The sequence below is a fragment of the Anabrus simplex genome, chromosome 3 (genome assembly GCF_040414725.1).
Source record: "Anabrus simplex isolate iqAnaSimp1 chromosome 3, ASM4041472v1, whole genome shotgun sequence".
Taxonomy (NCBI): Eukaryota; Metazoa; Arthropoda; class Insecta; order Orthoptera; family Tettigoniidae; genus Anabrus; species Anabrus simplex.
In genome coordinates, this window is record NC_090267.1 from 466,869,045 (window position 1) to 466,887,176 (window position 18,132).

Below are 18,132 nucleotides of genomic sequence, written 5' to 3' on the forward strand. Positions count from 1 at the left end.
AATATTATTCTTACAATGCGATGCTTTGGGCGGCTAAGACAGCTGACAGCGCTTCAGGCGAGGTTCTCCTTCTGTCCTCAATGTTGGGGGGTTTGAATCCACTCCTTGGGAGAGTATTACCCTTGTTGCTCGTATAGAAGACTTTGAGTAAGAAAGGATTGACATCTCATCAATCGTATACACAAATACATGTATAAATATTATGATGCTGCAATGTTACTGTCTGATTGCGTGAAATATAGGCTATATGAAACTCAAACGTGACTCGCGATTTCAAGCTGTATCATTTACAATAATTCAGGTCAATCGGTTCAGTAGTTTTCGAGCCCATCTGGAACAAATAAAACAAGACATCATCTTATGGTTTTAAAAATCCTGATCCTACCGGGTATCGAACCCGGGACCCCTGTAACCAAAGGCCAACACGCTTACCATTGAGCCATGCACCCGAGCGAGAAACGTGTCAACAACAACTGCAGGTAAAATATACATTTTTAGTCTTGTAACCATTTAAATATGTAACTATTACGACACGTGAATGGTTTCCTTTTTCTGTCTTTATACGGCCCAAACAACACATTTTAGTAGAGAAGTGGTTTATTCGGATGGAGGCATGTGTAACGAATCATCGCACAAGCACAAATTTTGACTGTCTCCAATATATAGATATGGGTCGAAATTACATTATGTACAAAATACACGGAAGTAACAGTAGAGAGGACGAACCGGTACTGTCCAGCATAAATACTCTTACATATCCTTTTCAAGTTTGCTGGGTGTTAGTAACAGCAAGGCGCTAGGTTGCGGCGCGCGCAAAAGCTCGAGCAAAGCTCGAACAGGCTCGAGCTCTGACGTCATCTGTTCGAGCAGCTCGAGCCGGGCTCAAGCACATCACTACTTGCCAGACTCGACCTTGGCTTCACTCTGGTCCCTTCGTAATTATTCGTTTGGGTTCGGCAAGCTTCGTGGGGCGAGCCAAGGGAATGCATCTGACTACTCATTCCGTTCGAGAATATTTGTATGTGATAATTGTGATAAAACTTGTGAGAAAAAGATTTAATTGTGCTTGTGTTTCCAACTGAAGTGAAATATCGTACTGTGAGTTGTACCATTTAATTTACTTTGTGTTATTTGTAAAAATTACACCAAATTTACGTGCGCACATGTAAAGTAAAGGAACTACTGCGATTCTGCGGCTTAGAAGGGAATGCATTGACTGTAGTGATGTGCGCGAGTGATGCCTGGAATCGCGGTACTCGACTCTTTCGAGTCCAGGCTCGGGCTCGTTTCGCTTGCGAAGACTCGATGACAGCATGACGTCACACGTTCACTCTCTCGCCCGCTCTTGGATGGATGGTACATATGTACAAGTGGTCGCCGAGGTTTTATGGGATTGCGATAGACCAGTACGATATAAATATTCTTAATGAGTGAGCAAAATAAATAATCTGAATTTGATGATGACTTGCGAAAGATAATACTACAACTATATACGCATAATAAAGTATGAAGATATCCGTTCACGGCTTCTCTCACCCACTCCACTGAATATGAACTATATTCTAATAATGATAGCATAGCTTATCTGGCCTTGTCCGACTCGTTGGCTGAATGGTCAGAGTACTGGCCTTCGGTTCAGAGGGCCCCGGTTTCGATTCCCGGCCGGGTCGGGGATTTTAACCTTCATTGGTTAATTCCAATGGCCCGGGGGCTGGGTATTTGTGTTGTCCCCGACATCCCTGCAACTCACACACCACACATAACACTATCCTCCACCACCATAACACGCAGTTACCTACACATGGCAGATGCCGCCCACCCTCATCGGAGGGCCTGTCTTACAAGGGCTGTACTCGGCTAGAAATAGCCATACGAAATTATTATTATTATTATTATTATTATTATTATTATTATTATTATTATTATTATTATTATTATTATTATTATTATTATTATTTAAAATCACTGTCACGGTGTCCGGCTCCATGGCTAAATGGTTAGAGTGTTGGCCTTTGGTTACAGGGGTCCCTGGTTCGATTCCCGGCAGGGTCGGGAATTTTAACCATCATTGGTTAATTTCCCAGGCACGATGGCTGGGTGTATGTGTTCCTTCATCATCATTTCATCCTCACCACGACGCGCAGGTCGCCTACGGGAGTCAAATCAAAAGACCTGCACGTGGCGAGCCGAACCCGTCTTGGGATCTGCCGGCACTAAAAGCCTTACGCCATTTCATTTTTTTTCACTGTCACGGAATGCCTACAATCTTCCGATAGGACAGGTGAATAGTTTATACTTATATCATACTTTCGGCAGATATAATGTAGGGTATTAAGATTAGGCGTCCAGAATGTGATGTATGTACACGAAGCAAATAAGACAGAACGTCATTCTGTTCTAGCTAAACAATGAACAAAATACACCCTCCGTTTTGACGTTTATCAATGCAACACATGACTGTGCAAAGGAACAAAACTGAGTGTAGTCTTTAGAAGTTGAGCGAAATTCGAAGAATAGCGGCGGGATGTAAGCAGTACTTTTTTTTTTTGCTATTTGCTTTACGTCGCACCGACAGAGATAGGTCTTACAATGACGATGGGATAGGAAAGGCCTAGGAAGTGGACGGGACGGAAGCGGCTGTGGCCTTAATTAAGGTACAGCCCCGGCATTTGCCTGGTGTGAAAATGGGAACTCACGGAAAGCCATCTTCAGGGCTGCCGACAGTGGGATTCGAATCCACTATATCCCGGATGCAAGCCCACAGCCGCGCGCCCCTAACCGTACTGCGTGTTTCTTTGGTGATTTGTAGTGTAGTTTGCTGTGTGAATATGAAGAGGAGAGTGTTGGGACGGACACAGATACCCAGTCCCCGAGCCAGGAGAATTATTCAGAAGCGATTAAAATCCTCGTACTGGCCGGGAATCGAACCCGGGACGCTCTGATCCGAAGGCCAGTACTCTGACCATTCAGCCAACGAGTTGGACAATAACAATAAGTGATACTACAGCACATGCATGTTTCTGAACGCCCTACACATGTATCTTTGCAATAAATTCTCTGGCAGTAATATTGTCATTATTTCGCACAATATTATTACACGTTTTCCTACAAAGATGTCGCGGGAATAATATTTCATAGCTATCAACAAATCCCTGGTGACTAATTCCAAGCTGCACAATAATAATAATAATAATAATAATAATAATAATAATAATAATAGAACGCTGCCGTTATCGACATTAGAAAAGGTCCCCACCACAGTGTGGAAATTGTCCCCGTCCCACGCTCATCTTCGGTCATACATGTCTATCTTTCAAGTTGACGGTTTGTTAGTAAGTCATAAATATTTTGCCTATGATGATAATAATTATCGTAACAATCAAACTATTGACGACCGATGTCTCAATAAAACCAATCATCAGCAGCAAACATATTGCAATCCACATAACAAAAACATTCTGTGGGTGACCCTGAATGCCGTGCAATCCAGTACAATAGATTATAGTTCTAAGATATGTCCACAGATAGCGACACTAGTATGCTTGGACTCGAGTCTGGAGTCGAGTATACCGATTCTAAGAGCACATTACTCGATTCTACTCGATTCCGTCGCTAGCCCATCACTAATTGACTGTGTTCGTTCCCCACTTTGAGTCTCTGAAGCATGGCAACTGTCGACGCGAGTGAGGAGAGCGGAGGGGGATGTGGATGCGTATTAGAATCTCTCTTAATCCAGGGCATGAGTTCGAGGGCTTTTCAGGAGAAGAGTAATATAATTTCCGGTGGCAGGCCAATGCCTGATTTACCGGGTGTAAAAACTAAAATGAAACGTTGTGTTCGACACTTTAATACAGAGCAGTATGGAAAAATAGGCTGGTTATGTTGTTGTCAAAAAACATCAAAACTCTACTGTTGGCCTTGCGTTCTATTTTCAAATGAAAAGGGGGTGTGGAACAGTGTAGGCTTCGATGATAAGAATAACTTGCTTAAAGCATCCCAGCGTCATTAGCAATCACAAACACATATCCGAGCTGAAATTCTGTTAACAACTTTCGGAACGACCAGAATAGATCTGCAACTCGATCAGCAGCGTAAACTGGAGACAATAAAACATAACGAGTTGGTAAAACAGAATAGAAAGGTGATCCAACGACTGATTGACGTTGTAATGTATCTTGCAAGAAAGAACTTCCTTTCAGAGCGCATGCAGAAGATAAAAGTTCCTTAAATCGTGGAAATTATATAGAACTCATAACGCTGCTGAGCAAGTATGACGACACACTGGCAAATCATTTGCAGAAAGCAACGGTGTTCACAGGTCTTTCACATCAAATACAAAATGATTTAATTGACGGAGTAGCCAGTGTGTTATTGACCGAAATAAAGAAAGAAATATCACAGTCACCATTCGTGGCGATTATTATTGATGAATCTACTGATATTTCTACCCATTCCCAACTTTCAACTGTTGTTAGGTTCACGTCTGCTGATGGAGAAGTACAGGAGCGATTTCTTGGATTTACCGACGTAAGCGCCGATCGCAGTGCTCCTGCTCTTGCAGATCACGTGTTCCACATAATGGACGAGTTCAACTGTGGTTCTCAACTAGTCGCTCAATGTTACGATGGAGCCGCAGTGATGTCAGGAGACCTCAGTGGATTACAGAAAAGAGTGAAAAACAAATATCCCGACGGTATATTCATACATTGTTTTGCTCACAGACTGAACCTTGTCCTTACACAGACAACTTCTAATATAAAGGAATGTAAAATATTCTTCATGACTCTGAGTAGCTTGGCATCTTTCTTTTCTAATTCGACGAAGAGAACTGCTGCATTAGATAAAGAAGTCAAGAGACGATTTCCCAAAGTGTGTCCAACACGATGGAATTACAACGGAAGACTTGTTGAAACAGTTCGTGAACAAAAAGAAGAATTAGTTCAGTTGTTCGAGAATATCCTTGATAATCCAGAGCAATGGGATAGTCAAACGTATCACGAAGCTCGAGGTTTTAACAGCGTTCTCTCAGAATTCCAGTTCAATTTCATTTTATTAGTTTTTAGCGAGATATTTTGCTTAACCGATTCTCTCTTTGAAATTCTTCAAACGAAAGCACTGGATGTAAATTTCTGTATTGCCAAAGTAGGGGAAACAAAAAGTATCATTCAGGGAAAAAGAAATGAATTTGAAAGAGTATGGAACAAATGTCAAGAGAGCTGCGAGCTGCCAAAGAAGAGGCTACGTCAAAATGAAACCTGCGACATAAATTCACACTACCGTCGCATATATTGCGAGATATATGACAATATACATACCCAACTAGAAGTTCGATTCCAAGCACTCGAGAAATTAACATTTTTACAGTTAGTTGATCAAAGGAACACGAAGAAAAGTTTTCCTGAAACAGCATTCTGTTCTTTGAAACAAAGTTACGGTCAGCATTTTGACTTCGCCCGTCTCAGAAGCGAGCTCAGCGTAGCTTATTCCTCCGATGAGTATCTTACGATGGGAGTTCTAAAACTTTTGTTTTATTTAAAAAGTAGTGGATTGTCATCTTCTGCCTTTTCTGAACTGTTTAAGTTATGTGCGTTGATTTCAACTATCCCAGTGTCCAGTGTTAGTGCCGAACGTTCATTTTCGGCACTTCGGAGAATACACACCTACTGCAGAAACACACAGGGACAACAGAGACTCTCAAACTTATCTCTACTGTCGATTGAGAAGACGTTACTAAAATTGAAGTCATCAAAGAATGAAGAAGAATTCTACAGCCTTGTCATAGAAGAATTCGTCAAGAAGGAGAGGCGGATTGAATTAACATTCAAATAGCACAAGATAATGTGAGTTATTATATTTATTTTATACATCTTCCTAGCTTATGATATGTGCTTCCCTTACTGTAAAAGTCACGCGCCGCCACTGCCCCTTCGTAACCATCTGAATGAAGAACTGAAGGGAAATGGATAGGACGAGCAGGCCCTTTTTCTTGACCCGCTAGATCAACGGATGCGTTAGACTTCCTCTTGTGGGAACATTTGAAGAACGTCATTTACACTCAGGCGCCGGAAAACCCCGACCAGCTTCCGGACGCCTTCCGAGCAATTACATCTCGAATGCTTCGGCGCGCAAGACGATCTATTGGACACCGGGCCCGAAAGTGCATAAACCAAAACGATCATTACATTGAGCATTTGCTGCGATAAAACATTTTTAGGGCAGTTGTGTTTCTATTATTTCTGGTCTGTATGTGTCCGGCCTGCTAACTAATCGGCCCTTGTTAGGACCACAAACACATTCCTTTACACACAATTTGCATGGAAGGGAATATTGAACTTACATTGCGCGCAGTACGTGTTAAACAAATATTTCAAAAATTTGTAATCTTCGCCCAGGACTGCTACTGAAAAAATTGAAGTGGAATGAGTGGATTTCGAAACAAACAATTAAAAATAGCAATGCAGCATAAGTGTCCGCCTCTGTGGTGTAGTGGTTAGTGTGATTAGCTGCCACCCCCAGAGGCTCGGGTTCGATTCCTGGCTCTGCACGACATTTGAAAATTGGCAAGTGTGGTACGAGGGCTGGAACGGGGTCCACTCAGCCTCGGGAGGTCAACTGAGTAGAGGTGGGTTTTATTCCCACCTCAGCCTTCCTGGATGTGGTTTTCCGTGGTTTCCCACTTCTCCTCCAGGCAAATGCCGGGATGGTACCTAACTTAGGGCCACGGCCGCTTCCTTCCCTCTTCCTTGTCTATCCTTTCCAATCTTTCCATCCCCCCGCAAGGCCCCTGTTCAGCATAGCAGGTGAGGCCGCCTGGGTGAGGTACTGGTTATCCTCCCCAGTTGCATCCTCCGACCGAGAGTCTGAAGCTCTTGGACACTGCCCTTGAGGTGGTAGAGGTGGAATCCCTCGCTGAGTCCGAGGGAAAAACCGATCCTGGAGGGTAAACAGATAAATGAAATGGCGTATGGTTTTTAGTGCCGGGAGGGTCCGAGGACAAGTTCGGCTCGCCAGATGCAGATCTTTTGATTTGACTCCCGTAGGCGACCTGCGCGTCGTGATGAGAATGAAATGGTGATGAAGACGACACATACACCCAGCCCCCGTGCCAGCGAAATTAACCAATTAAGGTTAAAATTCCCGACCCTGCCGGGAATCGAACCCGGGACCCCTGTGACCAAAGGCCAGCACACTAACCATTTAGCCATGGAGCTGGACAAACAGATAAAGAAGAAGTATGCAGCATAAATAAGTATTTTTACGTACTTAGCCAATGGAAGGTAGAAAGTGACATATTTTAGAATTAATAGTTCGGAAAAGGGACTCTGTGTAGAGGTAGACAAAAACACTAAACCGAAACAAAATGTTATTGAAGATGAGCAGGTTCAGCTCGTTTCTGAACAGCTCATTGAAAACAGAAGCTACGATAAATTTGCACACCCCTTGAGACGACCCCGCGTATCACACTTTGATTATCACTGGGATAGAGCAAAGTGTAGTTTCCACCGAGGTCTCAGTCCATTTATGGCTGTGCTAGTATTTATTTAAATATCCGTATTTGTTTTTGTTTTACAGTATTCAAGTATTATAAATCTAGTTGAAATGTTCCGCTAAAACATTGCGAGGGAGTTCCAAATCTGTATGTGGTCATGCTGTTCCGTTTTGATTTATGATTGTGAGTAAATTTTATTAACTTGTGGAAACAATCGATCTCCGTTAAGTATACTCACCTCATCTTACAGAAACGAAAGTTTGTTTACGGATGTAGAGCCATAAATTACTTCAACAACTTTGCTCCGCGTCTCCAGAAGAAGATATAGACTGTTCACGAGAAAGACTTCTACAATAACAGTCGATATGTTCTTCTGAAGACGCGGAGTAAAATTCTATGCGAAACGTAACGAGTTTCACCAAATACACTATAGAACAGGGCCTCTCAAACGCCCAAAATCTCACGCGTGCAAACAGCGACGCAGAGTTCCTGTGCACAGTGCATCGGTCCCGCTCGGCTCGGCTCGGACCAGCGCTAAGTCTCTAGGCTACTCGGCTAAGCTCGGCTAAGCTCGGCTCAACTCAGCTCAGATTTGGAACGCTACGGAGCAAGTGAGGAAGAGGGAGATAGTGGGAGCAAGCGAGACAGGCGTCAACCAAGCCAAGTCGTCTTTTGCACCGAGCACAGTGCATGCACCAGGCGCATGCACTCTGAGAGGCCCTGCTATAGAGAATACGTGCCACTTTGCGAGATATCGCAAGACATTGATTGTCAGCGCACCTAGCGGGACGGCCTTAAAACGGAATGTAGTAGTGCACTACACACTATGAATTACGCCAAAAGTGTCAGGTTCGAAGTCGTCTTTAATTAAGAAGTGGTTACAGGAGTTTCCCCTTTTCACATCGGATGGTAAAATGATATTCTGTGACGTTTGCAGCACAGTGCTAAGTGAAACTTCTTTTATGTTTCCCCCTAATTTAGCAAAATAAACATTGTATATTAATTAATGCCTATTAAAAACGTAAAATTGAAGCTGCATAAAAATATTTTAGAACATATTTGAGAGTCTGTTTTAAGCATTTTAGCTCCTAAAAAATCCGAGGTCTAGTAATCACTATTGCATATTTCTTTTTTTTTTTGCTAGTTGTTTTACGTCGCACTGACACAGATAGGTCTTAGGGCGACGGTGGGACAGGAAAGGGCTAGGAGTGGGAAGGAAGCGGCCGTGGCCTTAATTAAGGTACAGTCCCAGCATTTGCCTGGTGTGAAAATGGGAAACCACGGAAAACCATTTTCAAGGCTGCCGACAGTGGGGTTCGAACCTACTATCTCCCAAATACTGGATACTGGCCGCACTTAAGCGACTGCAGCTATCGAGCTCGGTATTGCATGTTTCTGTGATGGTTGGAAGTGTAGTGCGTTGTCTGAATATGAAGAGAAACGTGTTGAAACAAACACAAACACCTAGTCCCCAAGCCATAGGAATTAATTAGACGTGATTCAAATCCCCGATCCGGCCGGGAATCGAATCCGGCACCTTCTGAACCGAAGGTGTCGATATTGACCATTCAGCCAAGGATTCGTACAAAACGGAATCATTCCTGAGTTCCATTATTTCCATCAGTATTAACATTCAACTTGCGTAGTACAACAAAGCAAAAATCATTATTTATTTCCATTATTTCTATCAATTTTAACATGCAATTTTTAGTGTTTCAATCGTCCTGCCTGATGTTTAAGGTCCGGCCGCCAGGTGCGCCACTGTCAACAATTCTCTCAGTTTAGTCGTTGCCTACTCCTACGGCAACAAGGTTTTATTTATTTATTTATTTAACTATTAGCTGAGGCACCTGAGCTAAAGCTCGCTGTGGTGCAGTACATTCTAATATTATCATGGCTTCAGAGTATTTATAAATTAAATTAATACACTCCAGTATTACAAGTTTGTTACATTAAATCAGTTAATAGTAATTTTGGTTACATGAATAGGTCTAAGTACTACATATCACACATAAGTTACGTTAGTTTCATAAAATATTAATATATCCTATAAAAATAACCATATGTACCGGTATATGTTTTGTTTTAATATAATTGAATTGTTTCATAATGATACAGTGCTTAGCCTACAAGGAATACAAAGCCTGCCCAATAGCCACTCATAGCTGTCCGCCCTGTGGATGCTATATTTGCCGCTAGAGGCGCTGCAATTCAACCTCACATGAACACGTCGGTTGGCGGTATTTCTACACACTGTATGCTTACTGGTGACGAAAGTTGAATGTTAATACCGATAGAAATAATGAAACTCAATAATGATTTTGTTTTGTCCAAATCCTTGGCTGAATGGTCAGCGTTGAAGCCTTCGGTTCAGAAGGTCCCAGATTCGATTGCCGGCCGGATGGGTGATTATAATCACGTCTAATTAATTCTTCTGGCTCGGGGACTGGTGTTTGTGTTTGTTGATATAGTGATTACTAGACCTCGGATTTTTAGGTGCTAAAATGTTATTTTAACTGCCTAAAACAGACTCTCAAATAGGCTCTACAGTATTTTTAGGCAGCTGCAGTTTTACGTATCTTAATATGCATTATTTAAAACACCGTGTTGATTTTGTTTAATTGATAATAATTCGTTATGGGGAAATAAAAAACAAGTTTCACTCACCTCTTGCTGCAAACGTCGCAGAATATAATTTTACCATCCGATGTGAAACGGGGAAACTCTTGTAAATTGAGGATGAATTGGAACCTGACACCTTCTGCTTAATTCACACACTGGCCAAATGGGAAAAGGATGTGGTTAAAATACGTCAATCATATTACGCTGGTGTACTGCTGCGTTCCGTTTTGTAAACAAGGCTCTAGAAATAAAGTTCCTGGAAATGGTTTCCATGAATTCCCTTGCTAAGAGCCAACTAGGGAATTATGGATTAAAGCAATAAACAGACCAGGTATGGTACAGTAAATACGCAGACCACGAGACGGCAAAAATTAGGTTACTTATTATTATTATTGCTCCTATTCTGATGATAATAATTTCCTTATTCTGTTGTGTAGGTGGTACCAAGAATAAGTTATGGAACCTTAGTGACCGCTCCGTCGAGTGCTGCAATGGCATATATTTGAGGGTATTTGGTAAGAGTTGTCGAAGACCGCATGCCATGTCCAGAGTGTGTTGATAAAATTAGTTTATCCAGAGTCCATCTCCACTAACGTCATTAATAAAAATCAAAGACAGAGGTGGTCTCAGGTATCCAAAGCCATGTTTTGTTTCACTGCTGATGAAACTGGGGCAAGTAAGGGACGAAATGTTATCGGTAACGCTGGGCAGTCCAAAAACAGTACAAACATTAACCGAAATACTGTTGCCACGTGTTGCTAAAAATCCTATTCTACAGTGTGGGAAAAGTGATCATCCTGAGGAACTAAGCAGAATACTGCAGAAGTTTCTGCACCTCTCTGTCACTAACTACTCTAATGGCATGACAGATGAGTATCGCTGAGAATACTTCTCGATAAGAAAAACAATTTATGAGAAGAAAATATCAAGGAAAATAGTTAAAGTCGTTCCTTTTCACTGAAAATCTATGGTGCGGTAGTAAAAATATCTAGTGCAGACCGTATATCCCTTTAAATGCCAGACATAAATTTCGACAGTTGTGTGTGTTATCTGAAATGAAAATCCACAGCTGAATTGAACTCCTAGGGGTAAAAGGTGAACATTAATTATTTTCTACTTCATTCTGCTCAGTAACGTATATAATATACAGGAAGTATAGTACAGAGGTCAATTTGTGCTGGTTTTAACTCCCGTTACCAATGCTACTGAGTGCTGATGTGAGGTGGTATACTAGCGCTGCAGCGGTCAAGATGCGCACTGCCAGGCGGACACTGTTTCTGAAGAGAACACTGCGAGTGAGCAGGCTTTGTATTCCTTGTAGGCTAAGTACAGTGTAAGAGTAAACAAGCAGTCACACCAACTACTAAATATACAAGAAAGAAAATGTAAAAGTCAGTTTCAAAATTCATTACATCTACATTTTTTCTACTTAAGATAATTATTTAACTTCTTTTAGAACATTTTTATTGAAGAGGCGTTCTTTATATCTTCCGGCAGTTTATTGTAGAGACTAACAGAATAATGCCATATGGAATTAATTCCATATTTATTTGAATGGATAACAATGCAGTGGATATTATTAGCATTTCTTAACATATGTTATTAGCATTTCTTGTATTATAATTGTGAATTACTGAATTTGTTTTACATGATGTATTTGAGTGTGCCAAATTACGAATAATTTTATATATCATAACCAATGAAGATTTCTGTCGTAGGCTTTCAAGTGAGAGAACATTACATAGTCTGTACAATTGTTCAGTAGGAGTTAACAGAGGCAATTTAAAAAGTATTTTCAATGCTCTTTTATGCATCATAACAAATCTAGTGAATAATTCCTTAGTACAACATGCCCATATATGGATCATATAAGTAATGAAAAATGAAAATGAAAACCTACAACCTGTTTTTCAGTCATTGACCGGGTCAGGGATGTAATGAATGAAGCAGATATAGGCTATTAGTACGTTGGGGTCGCCACTCCCAAAGTGATTTATTAATGACTGATAGATTCTATGAAATGAGAATGGAGAGTGTTGCTGGAATGAAAGATGACAGGGAAAACCGGAGTACCCGGAGAAAAACCTGTCCCGCCTCCGCTTTGTCCAGCACAAATCTCACATGGAGTGACCGGGATTTGAACCACGGTATCCAGCGGTGAGAGGCCGACGCGCTGCCGTCTGAGCCACGGAGGCTCCATATAAGTAATATGGCTCTCAATTAGGGCTTGTAAACACTTTTCAATAAATCATGAGAAACTTTGTATTTCAGTCTATTTAGAATGCCAATAGCTGGGATCAGTTTGTCACAGGTAGATTCAACATGATTCTTCCACGTTAGTGATTCGTCAATAATTAGTCCAAGAAATTTAGCAGCCTTTACTCTAGGCACTGATTGCCCAAAAAACGTCATATGTAAATCTAAAAAAATAATTACTTTTAGGTTTATTAAATAAAATATAATTGGTTTTTGTCAGATTGATTGTAAATCGATTTTTACAGAAGCATGTTTCAATTAAATTTGCATCATGCTACATATTTTGTTCAAGTTCTTGAATGTTATCACCGGTATAGAATATATTGGTGTCATCTGCAAAAAGTGATAATCTACCTCTGAGATGTAAGTTACCAATATCGTTAATAAAAATAAGAAAGAGTAACGATCCTAACACTGAGCCCTGTGGGACTCCGACTGAGATAGTTTGGTAATTACTGTTGGTATATCGAACAGCTGTGCTCTACAGTATCATGGGAAAACTGCGGAACATATATTGGCGATACTCAGCATTTAATTCCAAGATGAAAGGGTGGGGGGTGGGGGGGAACTAAGCTGAAAATTATGTTTAGGAACTCGAGGGGACGGGGCTTTTAGAGGGTCTCAGTTTGGTTTTCAAAGCATAACGGGCAATCGGTGGTGCATACATTTGTGAAACTCGGCATTTGACTTCAAGACAAAAGGAGGAAGAAATATTAGAATAAATATGACTTCTCTTCAACAGTGTTAAGCTGCCTGCCATTCACAGCGTAAGGGATTACGCGTAACATGTACCAGAGCAACTCAGAAGGAAAATGAAGGAAGGCAACAAAGCGATGGCTGTGCCCGCTATTGTGCTTCCTCCCTGCGAATGTATTTTAATACCCCATGGGCAAAAAAAAAAAAAAAAAAAAAAAAAAAAAAAAAAAAAAAAAAAAAACATCGTCCTTTTTCTTTCTTTCATAATACAATGTAAATTACATTATAACATTCTTTAATCACGAAGAATTATGGATGATTCATTCCTTGTAGGTCCATAAAGAGCAGTACCAGTACTGTTTTCTTAACACGGAACGCTCTTTAGACGTTCCTTCTTTTTTTATATACGAACATGCTGCTTTGACTCGCACAGTTTCAAAATTCTGGTGGGAAAAATCTTAGCAGTTCATATAGGCCTACTCTTGAGAAATTTATTGTTTGAGTATTAGAAGGGTAATGAAATAAACCCAGTAAATTCCTCTTAACCAGAGGAGTTATTGGTACAGTACAATCGGCTTATTTCTACGATAACGTTATTTGCTAAACTTCAGGCATTTAGTGTTCTTGAGATCTTTCTGAATTGACGTTCAGTACTTTCTTTTGGCCAAGGTTCAGTGTGCTATTAATATTGTTGGACACTTGTGTCTTGCTACGAATTCTTGCTTAGGATATAAATAAATTTGGAAGTCTTCGTGAATGTACAGTGTAAGGAGAAGAAACAACCCTTCACTATGTGAGTGTTTGTTAAGAGATACGTTACAGAATTCTCACGTTACTGTGTTAAGCGCACTATGTTCAAGTTATAATGTCTGGCCCTATCACTCTTTTGATGGAGCACAAGAAGTTGTGAGTATCGTAATAGACTATTCATAAAGTGAATATTAGAAATGCATGTACCATCATCATCGTAGATGTATAACTTCGACTTATTAATAACTGCCACTATTAAATGCCTAGTAGCAAGAATCGGCCAGATTTAGCATCCACACTTGAATTTTATATTAACCTTAGAAACGAGTTAAGTAGGTAATTTGATGTTCCTTCCTTCTAATTCTTTTTTAAATCAGAAAGTTGAGTGAAAAATTGCCAAGAACGCTTAATTTATTCGGGCTGATTAGTATGACAGTTCCCTTGAGGAAAAGGACGTAAATATTTTCTACCATGAGAAGTATCAGTTGTGTCGTCATTTTCCCAAGTTCAATAATATTGTAAATTAACAATGTATGTCAAATATTAAATTCCAAAAATGGAACCATAATTTAATTCCCCCAGTTGCAACAAGAATTACAATTAAACTATAGTCCCCTTCTGGGGACTTGCATTTTGATATACGAAACCAAAGGCAGGTACAGCAGATGGAGGTAGCCTACATATCGGCTTAGAGAGGCGTGGCAAGCCGACTGTTCAGCCCAATACACGCTACGCTGGTAATTTTACGATTGAAAAAAAAATATCAAAAGACGTTTAATGCTCATAAAACAATACAACAAACAACTGTTTATTGTCTGAGTGTAGCGTGTGCGTGGGCATTTCTTTTTCACCGCTTGTCACGCACAGCCGGAGCATGAGAAAATCGGCGTCTTGCCCGCGTTTCGGTGGAGTGGTAGCAGTTGCGTAACAAGGATCGTCGGAGGGGGAGGGGTGGAGGAGGGGGTTGCTATAGTGTGTGTGTGTGTGTGTGTGTGTGTGTGTGTGCGCGTGCGTGCGTGCGCGTGTGCGTGCGTGCGCGCGCGCGCGCGTGTGTGTGTGTGTGTGTGTGTGTGTGTGTGTGTGTGTGTGTGCTGCGCTCATGCATAAGTGTTATAATAAAGACGCCGATACAATGAATTATGCCTTTGCTGGCAGGACCTAGTGTTTACAGTGCACTATGTCTTCTGGTATGGGCTAGAGCAATTTTGTTACTTTCATTGATCTGTCTCGGCTTTATCCTTGGCTTTGACAAAATGAAAGTGACTGAGGAATGAGTGTTGCTAATAATGCCACTCCTTATGCAGCCAGTCCCTGCTATGAATGGTGTGAAAATGTTGCTCATAGGGTCAGTCGGTGTATGAATTGCAGTGGGCTTGTCTGACATATGGAATAGCAACTTCTAGCTCGATGAGGAAAGCAACGGGAAACTACCTCACTCCTCATTTCCCTTGTACGTCTCTTCATTGATGCCTAGGCCATCTATGACAGCTAATGGTGGAGCTGTTGAGGATCCAACCAGCCTTCGGGCTGAGGACTAACATACATACATACATACATACATACATACATACATACATACATACATACATACATACATACATACATACATACATACATACATACATACATACATACATACATACATACATACATACATACATACATACATACATACATACAATTATATGATGTTGATATTCAGATTGCACTACAAACATCGTATGTACATTAAAATACAGAACAAGAACAATATGATCAAAGTCAACAGTTTTACAGCGAATGGTATGTTTACAATCTAAAATCCATCTTTCGAGACTTCTTAGAAAATATATTGTTTTTATAATTATGTCTCTGTGAATATTCAAAAAGCCAACCCACTAAGTCGACTTTCACTCGTTTATTTTCTTTTGTAAAAATTTCATGGGGGTCTAACCTCCAGTAAACCCCCTCCTTGGCTTCGCCCCTGAGTGGCAGCAAGTGGGGAGGGAAATAACACTTCCAAAGAGAAATATAAACCTCATATAAAAACAGATAAGGAGCTGAGTGGCTCAGACGGTTGAGGCGCTGGCCTTCTGTCCCCACCTTGGCAGATTCGATCCTTGCTCAGGTCAGTGGTATGTGAAGGTGGTCAAATACATCAGCCTAGTGTCGGTAGATTTATTAGAACTCCTGCGGGAAAAATTCCGGCACCTCAGCGTCTCCGAAAACCGTCCAAAGTAGTTAGTGGGACGTAAAAAATAACATTAAAATTATCATTATTAAAAACTAGATTTTCAGTCTATCCATTCATAAAGTCAGAGAATATGACTGACTACCTTCAGAACGCTGCCGGGCTGAATGATTCAGACGGCAGAAGGCTGACCTTCTGAGCCTAAGTTAGCGGGTTCGATTCCGGCTCAATTCGGTGGTATTTGAAGGTGCTCAAATACTCCAGCTTCATGCAGGTAGATTTAATATTTATCGGTGCGTAAAAGAACTCCGCCGGCCGAAATTCTGGCACCTCGTCTTCTTCGAAGACCGTAAAAGTAGTCAGTAGGCTCGGAAGTTGAGAACCGATAAATTGCCTAAAAAGAAGACCTCCAAAAAGACCTAATAATATCAAAAAGGATCTAAAAACTGGCAAAAAGGAGGTAACAGTGCGGTACAAATCCATTCATAATATGGTACATATTTAATGAAGGAATATAATGCTTTAAAATGCAATATTCTGGTGCTTTGCAACACACAGTGCAAAAACATATTAGTGAAATAATACTTCTTTCAGACATATATTGTCGGGCTCCATGGCTAAATGGTTAGCGTGCTGGCCCTTTGTCTAGAGGGTCCCGTGTTCGATTCTCGGCCGGGTCGGGGATTTTAACCTTCGTTGGTTAATTCCACTGGCTAGGGGGCCTGGGTGTTTGTGCTGCCCGCAACATCACTGCAACTCACACACCACACTATCCTCCACCACAATAACACGCAGTTACCTACACATGGCAGATGTCGTCCACCCTCATCGGAGGGTCTGCCTTACAAGGGCTGTATTCTGCTAGAAATTGCCACACGAAATTATTATTATTAAGCATAAATTTTTAGATTAACACAATTAAATAAAAGAATTCCGTGTTTGTTAAAAAATGTACTTGCAGACGTTGGAATGAATGTTTTTTTTTTTTTTTTTTTTTTTTTTCCACCTAGAACCCGCAATGGCTTAACCACACAAGGGTTGCATAATTAGAATTCGGAATCATTACCTCGGTTGACTTTGCAGTATGTCACAGAAGTCATCGCGAGGTTCTTAGGTGTAAGGGATCGTCGCGTCGGTTTTCGGACACCACGGTGCGAAACATCCTGAAGCTTCTCGCCACATCAACAGATGTTAAGGGTTTATACCTAAAGCGTCCGCCTCCGTAGCGTAACAGTGGGTGTTATTAGCTGCCGTCCTCGGGGGGTGGGGGAGAGGGGGGCGAGCTCGATTCCCGGTACTGCCAGAAATTTAAGAACGACAGGAGGGCTGGGAAGTCGTTGAAGTGGTACATGCAGCTCACCTCCACTGGGGGTGTGCCTGAAAAGGGCTGCACCACCTCGCTATGAAGACACGAGTTTGCATACTTAAAGCAAGTGACATCTCCCTCTTTTAAAACACTCACATCAAAATTTTCTCCTTTCAGTATTTTACTTGTCTTACGTTGTATACTTTGATACCCGTGTTTTTTACAGTTTGCTTTACGTCGCACCGACACAGATAGGTCTTACTGCGAGATAGGTCTTACGGCGACTATGGGATTAAGAAAGTGGGAAGGAATCAGCCGTGGCCTAAATTAAGGTACAGTCCCAACATCTGCCTGGTGTGAAAAAGGGAAACCACGGAAAACCATCTTCGGGCTGCTGACAGAGGGGTTCGAACCCACTATCTCCCGAATACTGGATACTGACCACACTTAAGTGACTGCAGCTATGGAGCTCGGTCCCGTAGGTTTTTAAAGCATTAGTTTCATTTTTAATAAAATTTCATTTTCTCTACTACAACAGAAAATATGTTTAAGAGGCGTTATATGAACTAATGATGATTCGAATTGAGAATGGACAGTACAAATATAGTCGAAAGAAGGTGAACTTGCAGAAAAAAGACGTTAAGACCTTAAAAAAAGGATAAGTCAAAAATGCCGAAAAATGCAAAAAAAATTCAATTATATCCCACCATTTTCTGGTCTACAATGACCCAGAATGAACATAAATTATGTTGGGTCTCGTCTTCGGACAGTTAAAAAAAAACAGGATTTTTCCTTAACTTCCGAGCCCTAATAATCACATCAATTATTTGTCCAGCGCCTTGG

At 41.1% G+C, this 18,132-nt stretch overlaps 1 protein-coding gene across 3 annotated transcripts in view; it reads left to right on the top strand.

Annotated features, from left to right (window-relative positions):
* The first annotated feature begins 13,836 nt into the window (after positions 1 to 13,836).
* LOC136866529 (uncharacterized) overlaps positions 13,837 to 18,132 on the top strand; it is a 300,340-nt gene continuing 296,044 nt past the window's right edge. For 2 of the 3 annotated variants that reach the window (XM_067143577.2, XM_067143580.2), the window contains exon 1: positions 13,852 to 13,969. The gene's annotated coding sequence lies outside the window, so the exon portion shown is untranslated. Of the gene's footprint in view, positions 13,970 to 18,132 lie in introns of all 3 variants that reach the window. The other variant, XM_067143584.2, reaches the window with a different exon arrangement.